The following is an 11,448-nucleotide window of genomic DNA, read 5'->3' as shown; positions in this document are numbered from 1 at the left end:
CAGGGGGGGGCTGTAAAAAAGGCACTATCTACAAGGGGGGGTTGTGTGACACCCAGGGGAGGGGGGGCCCCAGTCAAAAGTTTGCTATGGGGCCCAGTCTTTCCTAGTTACGCCCCTGCTGTTTGTATATCAACCACGCATGCTCAGAGACGGAGGAGGCAGATATCCGGTCCACCCCTTCCCACAGTGTACAGTGACATCAGGAATGATGTGCCCGTATATTGAGCCTGCCGTAGGAGGTAAGTGATAGCTCATGTATGGGGCAGCAGTGAAAATTCGGATTTACTGTGGGCGACACATCACATGACCGACTGTGAGATACGGCATTAGGAACAACTATGGAAACGCAAGTATATTACACACTGCATTGCTTTTAGATGTTCAGTTAACTAGGAATGAGTTAATTGGTCGTGGAAAGCACCTTTAAGCCGCCATTGGGCCGCCGGACTGCCATGAGAATCAACAAACACCTATTGGTACATTCAGGAAAGTTAATGTCGACCTTAAAGTATGGTTTAGAAAATTGTAACCCAGAAAGGGACAAAAACATGTATAAACCAAGTAAATCTTGGTGTATTGACCCCAAAATTTAAACAAGATATACCTACAGAGTATGAGGTGCAATTAACACACAGTAATCATGAATAGAGAAACAAATAATCTTTATTAAGCAAGGTACAGACAATAAAAAGCATAAAAGCGAGTCATGCTGAGCATGAGCAGGACGTCCCTCTGTGCTAAGAGCAAGGTGAAAACACTAAATAGCAACCATGGGTGAAGCCATACAATCCAAACCACAATGTCTGGATAGTAAATGTACATATCAACTTACTATCAATTAATAAGCATGTAGCTGGCAATGCAGCAATGGTGTGAACATTCCTCAAAATAGTAATGATGTAACATAGATATGGACAAAGAACAAAGTCAAAGAGGAAATGAACAGATTACCTACCCATGGAATTCACTCAGCACACTGAGAGACGTCACACCCGACGCGCGTTTCGGCGCCTAGCTGGTCATTGTGGGTTCACTGTGCATGCCACTATCAGCATGGGGGGGACTCTGGCTATCATTATTTGGACATTCTGATGGTCGCTGTCTTTGGCGGAACTGTGGCATGTGATGTATTTACCAAAGAGGCACCGCACACAACTTCTATTGAGCCTGTGGTGAGGAGGAGAAAATACTGAACATCATCCCTCTGCTTGCAGCGACACTATCATAGTGGCTGCCAAAAATTTGTCCTTAAAGAGGCTCTGTCACCACATTATAAGTGCACTATCTTGCTGTAATGTAGGTAATAGCAGTGTTTTTTTATTTAGAAAAACGATCTATTTTCACCAAGTTATGACCTATTTTAGCTTTATGCTAATGAGTTTCTTAATACACAACTAGGCGTGTTTTTACTTTTGACCAAGTGGACGTTGTGGAGAGAAGTGCATGATGCTGACGAATCAGTGATCAATCAGCGTGATCCTGCGTTGTTCACTATGTGCAGCCACATACACACACATTAACATTACTAAAGTGTCCTGACAGTGAATAGACATGACCTCCAGCCAGGACGTGATGTCTATTCACAATCCCGACACTTCGGTAACGTTTGTGTGGGACTTACAGCACAGCAAGCGTGATCTCGATTGTGAATAGACATCGCGTCCTGGCTGGAGGTGATGTCTATTAACTCTCAAGGCACTTCAGTAACGTTAATATGGGTGTATGTGTCTGCAGATAGCGAACAACGCAGGATCACTATGTGCAGAGTAAATGAATGGAGAGAAGTGTATGACGCTGATTGGTCACTGATTGGTCAGCGTCATACACTCCTCTGTGCAACGCCCACTTGGTCTAAAGTAAAAACATGCCCAGTTGTCTATTAACCCCTTCCCGCATTTTCACGTACAGTTACGTGATGGGAGATGGCCTTTTCCCGCATCTCCACGTAACTGTACGTGATGGAGATGAAGCTGGCTCAGGAGCTGAGCCAGCGACATCACCGCCGGGTGACAGCTGTATGTTACAGCTGGCACCCTGAGGTATCGGCCAGGACCGGAGCTAGCCTCCGATCCGACCGATTAACCCCTCACATGCTGCGTTCAATAGAGATCGCAGCATGTGAGGAGTTTATAGCCACCGGCGACAAAGCAACGTGATCGCTGGGTTGCCGGTGGCTGCAAATGCGATCGGAGGGGTAATACTTACCTCCCGGTCCGCCAGTAACGGAATCCTCCTATGCCCCGTCGTCGGCGGGGCCCAGGAGGCTTCCGGTACCATCGGCAAGATGGCGCCCGCTCAGCTTCCGGTTCAGAAGCTGAGCCGGCGTCATCAGCAGTGGGTGTCCGCTGTATGTTACAGCGGACACCCCGATCTATCGCCAGGAACCGGAGCTAGCTCCGATTCCTGGCATTAACCCCTTCAATGCAGCGATTCAATGCAATCGCTGCATCAAAGTGGTTTGTATGCAATCGGCAGCCTTGCCACGCGATGGCAAGGCTGGCGACTGCTACTATGGCAACAGGATGCCTAACAATGGCTTCCTATCTGCCATTACGTTAGCCGATTAGGCCCCGCCCGGAGGCGGAGCCTGATCGGCTTGCTGTCAGTGAACAACTGACAGTTCTAATACATTGCACTACATAGGTAGTGCAATGTATTAGAACATCAATAAAACAGTTGGACCTTCAAGTCCCCTAGTGGGACTAAAGAAAAGTGTAAAAAAAAGTGTAAAAAAAGTAAAAATAAAAGTTGTAAAAAATACAATAAAAGTTTTAAATAATAACACAAAACACAATCGCCCTTTTTCCCTTATCAAGTCATTTATTATTGAAAAAAATAATAAAGCCATACATGTTTGGTATCGCTGCGACCGTAACGACCTGAACTATAAAATATTATGTTATTTATCCAGCGCAGTGAACGCCGTAAAAAAAAAACTAAAAAATACTGACATAATTGCTATTTTTTCGTCACTTTGTCTTCCAAAAATTGAAATAAAAAGTGATCAAAAAGTCGCATGTACCTAAAAATGGTACCTATAAAAACTATAACTCGTCTCGCTAAAAACAAGCCCTCATACAGCTCCGTCGACGAAAAAATTAAAACCGTTATGGCTCTCACAACTTGGCGACAGAAAAAATCCATTATCTTTACAAAAGTAATTTTATTGTGCAAAAAGTTGTAAAACATAAAAAGTGCTATAAATTTGGTATCGCCAGAATCGGACTGACACGCAGAATAACGTGAACATGTAATTTATAATGCGTGGTGAACGCTGTATAAAAAGAACTAAAAAAATATGCCAGAATTGCTGTTTTTTGGTCACGTTGCCTCCCAAAAAAAAAGGATAACAAGTGATCAAAAAGTCGCATGTGCCCCAAAATAGTACAAATAAAAACTACAGCTCGTCACACACAAAAAAAAACAGCCCTCATACCACTACGTCTATGAAAAAATAAAATTAGTCAAGGCACCAATAAGCCAGGAAATAAAAATATGCAGTTGTGCCGGCCCGAGGGGAACGTTTCTTCTGTTTCAAGTGGCGAATTATCAAGGCCCCTAAAATTAGGGAACCTGGAAGGGGAGGGCCCAAACATATCTGCTGGAAGTGAGGGCGCCCGTATTATACCAGGACAACACTTTCCTGCAAAATCCCCCAAACTGAAAAGGTCCAGAGTGTGGTCCAAAAGGGGACTAAGTAAAGACCATTTATTAGTGCGACACCGGCCTGTGCAGAAAGTCACAGCATAACACACATCTATGGATTATTTTATTGTTTTTTTTTTACCCCACTATACCACCTGACTATGCCCCTTATATACTCCGCCCGTCTTACATGTACCCCCACATTATAAACGGAAACACCAGTAAGACTCAAAACAAAACTACTACAAGCAAAATCCACGCTCCAAAAGCCAAATGGCTCTACCTCCCTTCTGAACCCTACAGTTTGCCCAAACAGCAGTTTACTTCCACATATATGGCATCGCCATACCCGGGAGAACCCTTTTAACAATTTTTGGGGTGTGTGTCTCCAGTGGCACAAGCTGGGCGCCACATATTGGCATATCTATTGAAAAACCCTTTTCACTCTGCAACATCGCGTGCACACCAATTTCTGCCAATCACCTGTGGGGTTAATATGCTCACTACACCCCTAGGTGAATACTTTGACGGGTGTAGTTTCCAAAATGGGGTCACTTCTGGGGGGGATCCACTGTTTTAGTCCCACAGGGACTTTGCAAATGCGACATAGCGACCAGAAACCAATCCAGCAAAATCTGTACTCCAAAAGCCAAATGGCGCTCTTTCCCTTCTGAGCCCTACTCTGTGCCCAAACAGCAGTTTATGACCACATATGTGGTATTGCCGTACACAGGAGAAGTTGCTTTACAAGTGTTGGGGAGCTTTTTTTCATTTATTTGTTGAGAATATGAAACATTTTCAGCTAAAACTACGTCTTATTGAAGAAAAAGGATTTTTTTTATTTTCACTGCCCAATTCTAATAAAATCTATGAAACACCTGTGGGGTCAAAATGCTCACTACACCCCTAGATGGATTCCTCAAGGGGTGTAGTTTCGTGAATCGAGTGACTTTTGGGGAGTTTCCACTGTAATGGTACCTTAGGAGCTTTGCAAAAGTGACATGGTGTCAAGAAATCAATCCAGCAAAATCTGTGCTCCAAAAGCCAAACGCCACTCCTTCTCTTCTGATCCTTGCCGTATGCCCAAACAGCAGTTTATGACCACAAATGGGGTATTGCCATACTCCAGAGAAGTTGCTTTACAAATGTTGGGGTTCTTTTATTCCTTTATTTGTTGAGAAAATGAGAAATGTTGAGCTAAAGCTACGTCTTATTGGAAAAAAAGGATTTTTTTTATCTTCACTGCCCAATTCTAATAAAATCTATGAAGCCCCTGTGGGTTCAAAATGCTCACTACACCCCTAGATGGATTCTTCAAGGGGTGTGGTTTCCTAAATGGAGTCACTTTTTTGGTGTTTTCACTGTTTTGGTCCCTTAGGGGTTTTGCAAATGCGACGTGGTCTCCGCAAACCATTCCTGCTAAATTTGAGCTCCAAAAGCCAAATGGCGCTCTTTCCCTTCTAAGCTCCGCCGTGTGTCCTAACAGCTGTTTATGACCACATGCAGGGTACTGTTTTACTCGGGAGAAATTGCTTTACAAAACTGGTGGTGCATTTTCTCCTTTTAGTCCTTGTGGAAATTAGAAAAAATAAGCTAAACCTACATTTTCTTTGAAAGAATTTAGATTTTCATTTTCACGGCCTACTTCCAATAATTTCTGCAAAAAACCTGCGGGGTCAAAATGCTCACTATACCCCTAGATAATTTCCTCAAGGGGTATAGTTTCCAAAATGGGGTCACTTTTGGGGGATTTCCACTGTTTTGGTGCCGCAAGAGCCTTTCAAACCCGACATGGTGCCTATAATATATTTTAATAAAAAGGAGGCCCCAAAATCCTCTAGGTGTTCCTTTGCTTCTGAGGCCTGTGCTTCAGTCAATAAGTGCACTAGGGCCACATGTGGGGTATTTTTAAAAACTGCAGAATCTGGGCAATAGATATTGAGTTGCGTTTCTCTGGTAAAACTTTCTGTGTTACAAAAAAAAATAGATGAAAAATGAATTTCTGCAAAAAAAAAAGAAATTTGAACATTTCACATCTACTTTGCCTTAATTCCTGTGAAACATCTAAAGGGTTAAGAAACTTTCTAAATGCTGTTTTGAATACTTTGAGGGGTGAAGTTTTTAAAATGGGGTGACTTATCGAGGGTTTCTAATATATAAGGCCCTAAAATCCACTTCACAACTGAACTGGCCCCTGTAAAAATGGCCTTTTGAAATTTTCTTGAAAATGTGAGAAATTGCTGCTAAAGTTCTAAGCCTTGTGATGTCATAGAAAAATAAAAGGATGTTCAAAAAACTATGCCAATCTAAAGTAGACATATGGGTGATGTTAATTAGCAACAATTTTGTGTGGTATTACTGCCTGTCTTACAAGCAGATACATATAAATTTAGAAAAATGCTAATTTTTGCAATTTTTCGCTAAATTTTGGTGTTTTTCACAATTAAATACTTAATGTATCGAGCAAATTTTGCCAGTATCATAAAGTCCAATGTGTCACGAGAAAACAATCTCAGAATCGCTTGGATAGGTAAAAGCATTCCGAAGTTATTACCACATAAAGTGAAACATGTCCGATTTGAAAAAATTGGCTGTGTCCTGAAGGCCAAAACAGGCTGTGTCTTGAAGGGGTTAAGAAAGTCATTAGCATAAAGCTAAAATAGGTCATAACTTGGTGAAAATAGATTGTTTTTCTAAACAAAAACCACTGCTGTTATCTACATTACAGCGCCGATCACATTATGTACAAGATAGGGCACTTATAATGTGGTGACAGAGCCTCTTTAATGCCTACAGATATATATAGTTACTATTAAATTCTTTACTAGCTGCATAAATCCATATGCAGTGAGCTCCCTCTAGTGGTGGCTGCAGGTTATTTATCAAGTAAAATAAAAAACAACAGTTCACAATACAGATAAAGTATAAAATTAATTAGCACAAAATGTTGGACCTTAAAATGAAATGAGGGCATTAACTTTAAAGGGTAACTAAACATTTGAGAAACTTCTGACATATCCTAGTGACATGTCAGAAGTTTTGAGTGGTGGGGGTCCGAGCACTGAGACCCCCACCAATCGCTAAAACGAAGCGGAAGAAGCAGCGCTCGTGTGAGCGCTCAGCCACTTCGTGTCTGTTCAGCTTTTTCCGGAAATCAATGTATCGGATTACGGGCTCAATAGAAAGTTTATGAGACCGTACTCCGATACATCGGCTTTCTGGAAAAAGCCGAACAGAAACTAAGCGGCTGAGTGCCCACACGAGCGCTTCTGTCGTTTCGTTTCGTTTCGTTTCGTTTCGTTTCGTTTTAGTGATTGGTGGGGGTCTCTGCTTGGACTCCCACCAAGAAAAACTTCTGACATGTCACATTGACATGTCAGAAGTTTGTGAAATGTTTAGTTACCCTTTAATACAGGTACTTTTACAGGTACATTAGGTGGATCTCTCAGTGGGGCCCATTCTGTGTCTTACTGTATGGCCCAATGGGTTTCTCTGTGAGGCCCTGACCTAACTATCATGCCGCATCCCCCACGACCCTGAACATTTAGGTTCTGTTCACACCATGTTTTGCCATATAATTGAGGCTAAATTTACGCCACATTCGTTGTTTGCATTTATATAGATATATGTCTTTTCAGTTGCATATGTCGGCCACAGTCATAAAAAGAGACTGCATACTGCACGTTACACATTTTTTTTGCATCTATTTGTATTGAAATGTCGACTACATATCAATACATTTGGGGCTGCGGGATACCCACTTGTACAGGCCAATTATATTACAAACGTCTATGGACACGTTGGCATCTATGTGGGGAGATTTTCCCGACGTACACACCAAATGTACGGTGTTAAAGGGGTTGTGTCATGACAGACATTTATGGCATGTCCACAGGATATGCAATAAATGTCTGAAGATGTGGGAGCCGCAACTATATCCCAAACGGGGGTCCCCCAACCCGGTCCCACATCCAGGTGGAGCATCAGTTCACAGCACCATGGGTTTTTCGGCACTAGCCCATCCTGCTATGCTCTGCTTCTCCTCTGGATGCGGTGCCAGAGGCGGACCCCCTCCCGGAGATGGGTGGAAGTCCTGTGGATATTCCATAAATGTCTGTCATGACACAACCCCTTTAAGACTATGTTCACACGGGGTATTTTGCCGAGTTTTTTGACGCGGAAACCGCGTCGCAAAACTCGGCAGAAACGGCCCGAGAACGCCTCCCATTGATTTCAATGGGAGGCGTCGGCGTCTTTTTCCCGCGAGCAGTAAAACTGCCTCGCGGGAAAAAGAAGCGACATGCCCTATCTTCGGGCGCTTCCGCCTCCGACCTCCCATTGACTTCAATGGGAGGCAGGAGAAAGCGTATATCTCGCTGTTTTATGCCCGCGGCGCTCAATGGCCGCGGGCGAAAAACGGCCCCCCCCATTTTTAATAACCAGCCAGATACAACATAGCAGGCCAGCATTACCAGGGTGGGAAGGGCCACTGTGTTTGACCTTTCCAAGCCTAATAACACCAGCCTGCGGCCGCCCCAGTGCCCGACCATAACTACAGATGGTCGGGTACTGGATCATACCCTGCACTTCCCGGCACCACTGGTGGCGGTGGGTACCAGGGTAATAATGGGGGTTAGTGATAGCCTTTGCACCGGCTAACACTAAGCCCCGCCTTAGTAATGGACACTATCAATCAGCCAGCAGCTATTAATAAGGCGGTAGTAATAAAGTTTTAAAAAAATACAGTGATAGAAAAAATTGGTTTATTGAAATAAAAACTTCACACACAACTCTCATTAACCCTTTTATTGATAATAAAAAAAAGCTGTCATTGAAGTGACTGAACCTTTAAAAAAACACAAACACAAAAAAAAACATTAGTAAGGGCCTGTTCACATCACCGCTGCCCTTCCGTCTGAGGTTTCTGTCGGGTAACCCCTCAACGGAAAGGCAAACTGAAACCTCAGCTTCTGTTTCCCTCACCATTGATCTCCATGGTGAAGGAAACGTTGCTAATGGTTTCCGTCTGTCACCGTTGTAACAGGGTTCCGTTGTTTTGACGGAATCAATAGTGCAATCGACTGCGCTATTGGTTGCGTCAAGAACAACGAAACCCTGTTACAACGGTGACAAATGGAAACCTTTAGCAACGTTTCCGTCACCATGGAGATCAATGGTGAGGGAAACGGAAGCTGAGGTTTTAGTTTGCCGTTTCGTTGCGGGGTTACCCGACAGAATCCTCCGACGGAACCCCTCAACAGAAGGGCAACGGTGATGTTAACACAGCCTAACACATATGTTAGGCTTAGATACAGGGCCCATGGCCATATGTGATACTGTTTGTTGGACCCTGTATCTAAGCCTAGGGTAGGCTTAGATACAGGGACCAGCAGACAATAATCTTATACAGTATAAGATTACTGTCTGCTGGGGCCCTGTATCTAAGCCTACCACATGGTAGGCTTAAAAGGGGTTGTCCAGGCCCTAAACATTGATGGCCTATCCTCAGGATAGGCCATCAATAGCTGATGGGTCGCGGTCCGACTCCCGAAACCCCCGCCAATCAGCTGTTTTGAAGGGGGTGCAGCGCTCGTACAAGCGCTGCTTCCCCTTCATTTCCCTTACTTGCTCACACTGTGAATCGCTGACACGTCTGTGTCAGCAATTCACAGTGTGAAAAAGTGTCCGGAATAAAGGGGAAATAGCGCTCGTACTAGCGCTGCACCCCCTTCAAAATAGCTGATTGGCAGGGGTCCAGGGAGTCGGAGCCTGAACGACAATAACTTTTCAATGATGTGGTGCGGGGGGCCGCGGGCCCCCTAACTTCGGGGCCCGGTTGCAATTGCGACCGCTGCGACCCCTATAGTTACGCGCTACTCTATCTATCTATCTATCTATCTATCTATCTATCTATCTATCCAGAGGCGTAGGTAGGTTCTCCAGCACCCGGGGCAAAGATTCAGTTTGGCGCCCCCCCCAACCTCTTTCCCGACATCTCCTTCCCCCTCGCCATGTTTGTTTTCTCTACCAATCAATGACGTGTCATTTCTTTTCCACATTTCTTTTTATGTAACTCGAGCATAAAAACATTTGTACATTTTACAAGCAATATAGTTCTATACACAACACCAGAACCAAGCTCAGTACATATATACAGCACCAGAACAAAGCTCAGTGCATATATACAGCACCAGAACAAAGCTCAGTACATAAATACAACACGAGCACAAATACAGCTCAATTTAGTGCAACCCCTGTCGTATAGGTATGTACGGCGTAAAACTACAGCTCCCAGCATGGCCCAAACAATGGTGAGGATATGCTGGGAGATGCTGTTTCACAAAAAATAAATCATATAATCATACCACCCATCATCTCGCTGCAGATCATACAGTGACTACAGTGCTGATTAGAGGCAGAATAAACATTTACATTAAGTGACTCACCGGTGACGTCTAAGATTCTAGTTCTGTTCTTCTCCATCCGGTCCAGACCTCTATGATGACTTCTCCCGGTCACAGACCATTTCTGCAGTTTGCCGCTCAGATGTCTTCAGCTTCTCACTTTTCCAACATTTCTACACCTATAAATAAAGATAAAGTTCTCATTATACCACACACTACGCCCCTATATATAGTAGCGCCATACACTGCACCTCTAATTATAATAGCACCATACACTGTGTCTCTCACACACACACACACACACACACACACACCGTACCCCCTGTAGATAGTGCCTGCCATAGAGCCCCCTGTAGATAGTGCCCCCATATAGCCCACCCCTGTATATAGTGTCCCACAAGTAGCTACCCCTGTAGTGCTCCACAGATAGCCCACCCCTGTATATAGCCCCCTGTAGATATAGCCCACCCCTGTATATAGTGCTCCACATATAGTCCACCCCTGTATATAGTGCTCCACAGATAGCCCACCCCTGTATATAGCCCCCCTGTAGATATAGGCCACCCCTGTATATAGTGCTCCATAGATAGCCCACCCCTGAATATAGCCCCCCTGTAGATATAGCCCACCCCTGTATATAGCCCCCCTGTAGATATAGGCCACCCCTGTATATAGTGCTCCATAGATAGCCCACCCCCGTATATAGCCCCCCTGTAGATAGAGCCCCCCCGTAGATTAGCCCCCCCATAGATAAAGCCCTCTGTAGATAAAGCCCCCCCTGTAGATAAAGCCACCCCCGTAGATAAAGCCCCCCATGTAGATAAAGCCCCCCATACATAAAGCCCCCTGTAGATAAAGCCCCCTGTAGATAAAGCCATCCCAGTAGATAAAGCCCCCCTTGTAGATAAAGCCACCCCCGTAGATAAAGCCACCCCGTATATAAATCCACCCCGTAGATAAAGCCCCCCTTGTAGATAAAGCCACCCCCGTAGATAAAGCCACACACTTTTTTATTACAATAAAATAACAAACTATTCAAACTCACCTTAATCCCGTTCCCACGCCGGCCGGCAGCCATGGAGACCTGCTCTCTTCTGCGCAGGTCTCCTGGGGTTGAACGAAGCGTCTATGAAAGGCGCTGATTGGCTGGGCAGAATGACTTTCCCTGTCAGTCAGCGCCTTTCAACGACGGAAGCGCGATACCGCTTCACTCGTAGAAAAGGAACGTACTCGGCCATTCATTGCTTCTAATTGTACCTGTGTCCTATAGACGCAGGTACAATTATAGTGCAGGAGGGGGTGGCGGTGGCGCCCCCCTCTAAGTTGCACCCGGGGCACATGCTACGCCCCTGTATCTATCTATCTATCATCTATCTATCTATCTATCTATCTATCTATC

The sequence above is a fragment of the Rhinoderma darwinii genome, chromosome 4 (genome assembly GCF_050947455.1).
Source record: "Rhinoderma darwinii isolate aRhiDar2 chromosome 4, aRhiDar2.hap1, whole genome shotgun sequence".
NCBI classification, from domain to species: Eukaryota; Metazoa; Chordata; class Amphibia; order Anura; family Rhinodermatidae; genus Rhinoderma; species Rhinoderma darwinii.
This window is presented reverse-complemented; position numbering follows the sequence as displayed.